The sequence below is a fragment of the Crocuta crocuta genome, unplaced genomic scaffold (genome assembly GCF_008692635.1).
Source record: "Crocuta crocuta isolate KB4526 unplaced genomic scaffold, BGI_CrCroc_1.0 scaffold286, whole genome shotgun sequence".
NCBI lineage: Eukaryota > Metazoa > Chordata > Mammalia > Carnivora > Hyaenidae > Crocuta > Crocuta crocuta.
The window spans coordinates 1,099,309-1,105,935 of record NW_027530979.1 but is presented as its reverse complement, the minus strand read 5'-3'; the positions used below and the strand labels follow the sequence as shown (position 1 = coordinate 1,105,935).

General features: G+C 37.8%; 1 long non-coding RNA gene across 1 annotated transcript in view; it reads left to right on the top strand.

Moving 5' to 3' along the window:
- Window positions 1–1,057: 1,057 nt before the first annotated feature.
- LOC144236522 (uncharacterized) overlaps window positions 1,058–6,627 on the top strand; it is a 48,581-nt gene continuing 43,011 nt past the window's right edge. Inside the window, exons 1-2 of the long non-coding RNA XR_013336586.1 lie at window positions 1,058–1,117; window positions 1,816–1,894. This is a non-coding gene — a long non-coding RNA (uncharacterized LOC144236522). The remainder of the gene's footprint in view (window positions 1,118–1,815; window positions 1,895–6,627) is intronic.

The window sequence follows — 6,627 nt, the reverse complement described above, 5'->3', positions numbered from 1 at the left end:
TTGTTTCTTAACAATCCTTGTACATTTAGACAAACAACCCCAAATCAGAGTTTGTCACTACTCTCTCCATGATTAGTTATTAATCAAAACCCCATTCTTTGTGACAGGAAGAAGTTTCAGAGCTCAGACTGGGGTTTCTAATGGGAAGGAACTTCTTGACCACTTGAAACTTTAGGTGATGAAGTTTGTTAGGAATATCTTTGTCTAAAGATAATAAAAATGAAAACAAAATCATTAATGCCATTCACGATGTACCTGGTGCACTGGCCACAAAGTGGGACATTATTTATTTAGCTCTCTCTAATATACCTAAATGTTGATTACATTTCTAGCAAAGAGAAAAACAAACTCAAATGTTATGCATATGCTTTTTCTAAATGTATCTGATATACTAAACAAGGCATGAAATTAAACATATGTATAAATTGAATGAAATGTTTTAATGTTTAATGAAATGTTAGAGTCTCCAGTTTAAGGTGGCAGAGAAACCTTCCTGCCAGCAAACCCAGAGGTTGAAATAATATGTAGATACATCAACANCACTGTTGGTGGGAATGTAAACTGGTACAGCCCATCTGGAAAACAGTGTGGAGGTTCCTCAGGATACATCAACAGAACAACCAAGCAAACACACCAAAGGTGAAGCCAGCAAATTACACTAAGATGTTTAGATTTAGCAAACAAAAATATAGAGTATGGCCAAGTAAATTTGAATGTCAGGTAAATGCTATTTTTTTAGTATAATTATTTCCCAAATATTGCATGGTGTCCTGTATTTTTCTGGCAACCCTACCAAAAGCAGTCAAAAGGAGGCACAGGCTGGTGGCTATGAAAGGGGGGACCAAGGTTTCTGGGAATTAGCAAAATTCCATGCAGAATCCAACTGTTTCTCAGAACCATCATAGGGTAAAAGATGAACAAAATTTGAGATAATCTCACTAATAATCCTCAGTTTGACAAATGGCAGAAGGGAAGGTATAGGCAGCTTGGAAATGAAACAAACTTTCACAGATATGGAATCTCTTTCTGACCATCTCCATGAACCCCTACAGAGAGGATAGTCACTGGAGTTCACCCCTGCTGGCTGGAGAGGAGAAGAATGCCTGGTGCTCCATCAGTGAGTAATAACTGAGCCAAAAAATGAAATAGTCTGAGGCCTTGGATTAACCTACTTTGAAGGGTGGGGGTGAGTGGCTAGTAGGTGAAGATATAGATGAAACAAGCACAACCATGAGTTTGTTAGTTATAGTTGAAGTTGGGTGATGGGTACATGGAGCTCATTATACTAGTCTCTATTTTATATGTATTTAAAATTTTCCATTATAAAATTTAAAACCTTAGCCAAATATAGGACAACATACACCCACTGGGAAGAAGATGGACGAAGTGTAAGTAAGGTAATTTCGTGGTGTTAGCTGAATTCAGTAGATCTTGCCTACAAAAAAATGTTAGACATTTTACTTAAAGTTAGCAAGGTATTCTTGAGAAGAAAGAAAATGGGAATTGATCAGGAGATAGAAACGGTGAGAAAAAGTAGGAAGAAGAATAATTTATAGTGTGAAGGAGTTGATAGATACTGTATAATATTGTAAAATAAAAAGCAGGGGTCTAAGTCTAAAAATGAAAAAGACAAATGATAGACTATAAACTTAAGAAGGAAATCAGACAAACAAAACTTTAGTGATAGTAATTTTGCTGAATGAGAGTAGGTGACGAGAGCCTGATGATCACTCTTCAGTCAAATTCCCCAGCTTCTTTTTTTCTCATGGTAAAATGAAGATTTTCTAATTCTATCATTTCTTCCTCTTTTACTAGATGGCACTCTTCTGTACAGAACAATGTCCCTCATCACATAGAGCTCCATTTACACTGAAGTGCAGTTCATTCAAGAAAGGCAAGATATGTATTTAATTCTTTCCTTTAGTTGCTAATTTTCAGAGTTAGGAGTTTGTGGCTTAGTGACTTTAATATTATCTGATAAGAAATGGTTCCTTCCCTCCTCTCTGTCATTGTCTTCCTCCTTTCTTCCTTATCTCCTTCCCTTTCCCCCTTCTTTCTAGGAGGCAGATTTTCTCTTTTTTCTTTAGATGCATAGGAACTCATGGATTCTAAACATATTTAATTGGATTGAATCCTTGTTGTGATTCTAATGAAAACAAACCAATGGTCCAATATATTCTTTTAGACCATCAGGGAAATCTGTGGAGTGGGCATTAGAAAATAACAAAGAATTATTAACAATTTTGTTAGGTGTGATAGTGATATTGTGTTTATGAAAAAAAAGTCACATCTTTAAGATAGATTTATACTGAAGTTTGAAGGCATCTGTGATAGTTGATATTTACTGTAATTACTTCAGCAAGGTTAAAAGGGGAGATAGAGAAACCAATGTGGAAAAATGTCCACAATTTTTAAATATGAGGGAAGGGGACATATGGGAGCTTATTGTACCATTCTCTCTTGTGTTTTGGAAGCTTTCATACTATAATTTTTTAGAAGTTTAGATTTAAAAAAGCATGCACTCAATCCATGTTATTAACAAAGACCGCCATGATCTATTACGGGGGAAATATAAATCAGTGTACCTTAAAAAAGGGTATAATTATTTCTTCATGTTTGGGGTGTGGCCAACAAGAAATGAGCAGCTTTAAGTAAAATAAGACAGAGAAGGAAAAATACCACATGAATTCCCTTACATGTGGAATCTAAAAACAAAATAAATGAAAAAAAAAAAGAAACAAAGACCCAAATAGACTTTTAAGTACAGAGAACAAACTGGTGGGGAGGATGGGCAAAATAGATGAGGGGGGTTAAGAGGTACAAAAGTCCAGGTATAAAATACCTAAGTCAGGGCTATGAAAAGTACAGCATAGGGAATATAGTCAATAATATTGTAATAACATTGTATGATGACAGATGGTGACTACAATGATCATGATTAGCACTGAGTAATGTATAGAATTGTTGAATCAATATGTTATACACCTGAAACTATTATACTTCAATAATAGTTATAAAAAAAAAAAAGAAACGAGCTGCTTAAAACACCTCTCGTTTTGAGTTGTGGCCATTTGCCTGAAGTTCATTTATCCGGCAGATGGCGCTCTGTGCCCATTTTTCGTGGTAAAGAATGTGCTGGAGACTTTCTGCTTCCCCTAAATAGAAGCAGACCCTGAACATTCTGCAGTGTCAAATATCAACACTTTGTTTTCAAGATGAGCATCTGCCTTAGAAATGACCCAACTGTCCTTTGGATTTAGACTTTGTCTTTCATTTGTGGCTCAGGTCTAATTCTGTAAAATGCTTCACCAGACGTTGGGCACGAGTGTGATACAGTGGCAAGAGCCATTCTCTGCAGCTCTGTACTTGGATGACTTTTTGGCAAGTTGTTTCAGCTCTTAGAGCCTCAAGTTCTTTGTCAGTAGACTAAGGTTGTTGGACCAGTTGATCCCTAAGATCCATTTATTTCCTCACATTCTGTGATTCTGTAGTTTTGCTTCCAAATTTCAGTCTTCCCTGGGAGTGGACATAAAGGGCACCAAAGAAGTGTCTTTAATAAAGCTAAGTTGGAGGGAGATAGTGAATCAGATGACTTGATAATAGAGAGAGAGGGGGTAATTAAGAGAGAGGCAGGGGAAGAAACAGAAGGTGGTGCAAACCCTAGAAATTAGTCTCTGAACTTTAAGCAGATGCAGAGCCAGCTATGGCTTTATTTAGTGAGTGGCAGAGGGGAGATTCATGACCATTTCTGTCTCTAAGGCCTGTGGCTTTTCTCTACAGCACAAACCTGCCCCCCCTCCCCCCCCAGGAATGCAGGCTTTATAAACTGAACTAAGGCAGAAGGGACCATGGAGCAACACAGCTATTGTTTCTACTGCCAGCATGTCTACTCCCTCTGTAACTCAGAGTTCAGCTTCAACTTTCTGAGTCTGTTTTCTACTATCCACCCTTCATCCAACCCCTGTGCCCCTCTCCTTCACAGAGTAGCTTAGGTTTTAATTCTCAAGTCCTTCTGTTGAATTTTGTTCCTCCCTTGACTCTCTCTTCTTCTCCTCACATTGTTGATATGGAATGCCATAACAGATTAGGCTGGTGTGTGCCAGTTCAGGGAGGGGAGATTTAGTGGGATTCTTGTGGAACATCAGTAGAGTGTCATGATGACGGTGTGCCCATAGAAGGTGGCGTCTGGTGTCTAGGAGCAAGCCAGGCAGCATCTCAAAAAATTTGAAAACTTGTCTACTTATGTTTTACTGATGAGACCAGATCCCACTTTCTCAACTTCTGTGATGTTTATTATCTGAAAAAACCCTCTGTAATTATTTTTAAATATTGTTTATGATCTTTTCATGCTCATGGCTCAATCCATCAGCTAATCTGTGTGCGCCTTGGGGGTGGAAACTGTCTTGTTTATATCCACCATGTCACTGCAGTGCATTTCACTTTCAGGCATAAAGACAAGCATACTCGGATTTGCTCACCTCTAAATCCCTTTTAGTGTACTTTTCCACCTGGAAGAGTCACTTCAAATTCCTGATGACTACAGGGCTGATTTCAGTTTGGCTATTTAAGTCCTTGATTCTTTTTCTCTCTAGTTTTCATTGTTTGACTTGTAACCATTCTGCAGCTTTCCCCAATTTTCTTCACATCATGATGTTGGATATGAAAGGAGACGAGGCCAACTCACTTCTATTTTGCTACCTGTAGTAGAGTTTGTAGGGTTGAAGAAGAGGGAAAGGTTGGAGAAAGAGGTGGCGGCTGGTGAAAATGAAGTTCCTGAGTAATCTGGGGTTTGTTATTCATGTTCTTTTATGTGCCAGATGAATAAATTAGGATTTAAAAACTGGAGTTACCATTTTATGATTCTATGTTTTAGCATTAAATATGAGGCATATCTACTTGCAAATGCAAAAGGTTTCATTCCTTTGTTGTCATTCTTCACTGAAAAAGAGGCCATCCTCTGAGCCATATTCCAGAGAGAGAGAGAGAGACAGAGAGAGAGAGAGAGAGAGAGAGAATGAGAACATTCAGCACTTTAGCGGGTGGTAGACAGGCAGGGTGGTCTGAACTGTTCAGAGTGGGTCACAAAGCTGGGTAGAAAAGGAGGTAATTGGCTGGAAGTAGGTTGTGTGGCGCTAGATTGTAGTTTTATGTTTTGATTCTGTGCAGCAAGTTATCTTGAGAAAATTCTCAGTAAGTAGCAGTCAGAGACCAGCAAAGAATGTTGGGACCATTACTTTTCAGCCTGTTTTGTCTTCCATTCAACACCTATTTGCATAATGATGAAATCCAAGCGTCACTCCTGGGCACATTGGGAAGAGGATGACTCATGACTCTTCCTGAGTCAGTTCTTTAAACTTGAAAATACTGCCTACTCAAGGCTGTGTCTGGAGTTGACTTTATTGGTGGTTTTGAAGCCACGGAGGCGGTCACAGAACAGAACAGGATGTCAGAGCACACGGCACAAAGATGTGAATTTTGAAATTGAACACTAAATACACTGTCTTTTGCTCACTCATTTTCCTTTGGTACCTTTTCTTCACGGACCCCCGTACCTGCTACCATGCTGTTCTTTCCCTTCTCTCTTCTCTTTTCTTTGGATCCTTCTATCTCTGGGTTGTGACCTGGAACTTCAAAATACTTTTCATTTTGCAAAACAATTTTATTCTTCTTGTTTATAGCTTTTTGGAAGGTCATCTTTCTGTAGGCAAATGGAGCACTTAATAAAATGCCATCTCCCTCAGAGAAAAATGTAAAGAGATAGAAATAGTTGGGTGTGTGTGTGCACGCGCGCGTGTTGGTTTCCAGTCGGCCGCACTTGCTGCATATAAGGTCTTATAATAGATATTTTAGAATAACATTTTCTAAACTTTTTTGAGAGACATATGGAAACTACAGTAAAGGACATATTTTATTTCACAACTCATGAAGTAAATATATAAATCTATGTGTACATATATTTATGTATCTATGCATATATGTGTACATATATTTTATGTGAAACAATGCCTTTGTTGGAAGGGCTATGTTCTAACATTTTATATTCTATTTTATTTATTTTTAAAAAATGTAGTCCTGATCCTCTCAATTGATTTCAGGACCTTTGATGGGTCATTATCTGAAGTTTGAAAAACACTGCCTTGAGGTATACTCAGGTCTGTAAAATTGGGATTTCTGTTCTTACAATCTCCACTACAACTACATCATATGTTGTCAAATTCCATGCTAGAATTTGGCAGGAATAAACTTCCAGATCCTGCTTTCAGCACCTAATCTTAAAAAAGCGGGTACAGCCCTAACCTTAAGTCACTCTACCTGGACTGTCCTCATAAATAACATAAGTCAGCATTTGAAAACTCCAGTGGGAGCTTTTATTCAGGAATTTCTCAAACCAATGCTTAAAAAATGTATGACTTAGTATAACATGACAGAAAATGTGGAAAGTAGAGGCAACAATGGTCTTTCATCATATATTTACTTTGTTAGCATTTTGTGGTATTTCACTATAGCCTTTCTTGCTATGCATATCCAAAACAAGTTGTTACTGTGACCATTTAAAAAAAAAACCAAGAACTTTGGAAAACTTGTTTTTCCTCACACCTCAGGCAAGAATAAGAATCCACATATAGG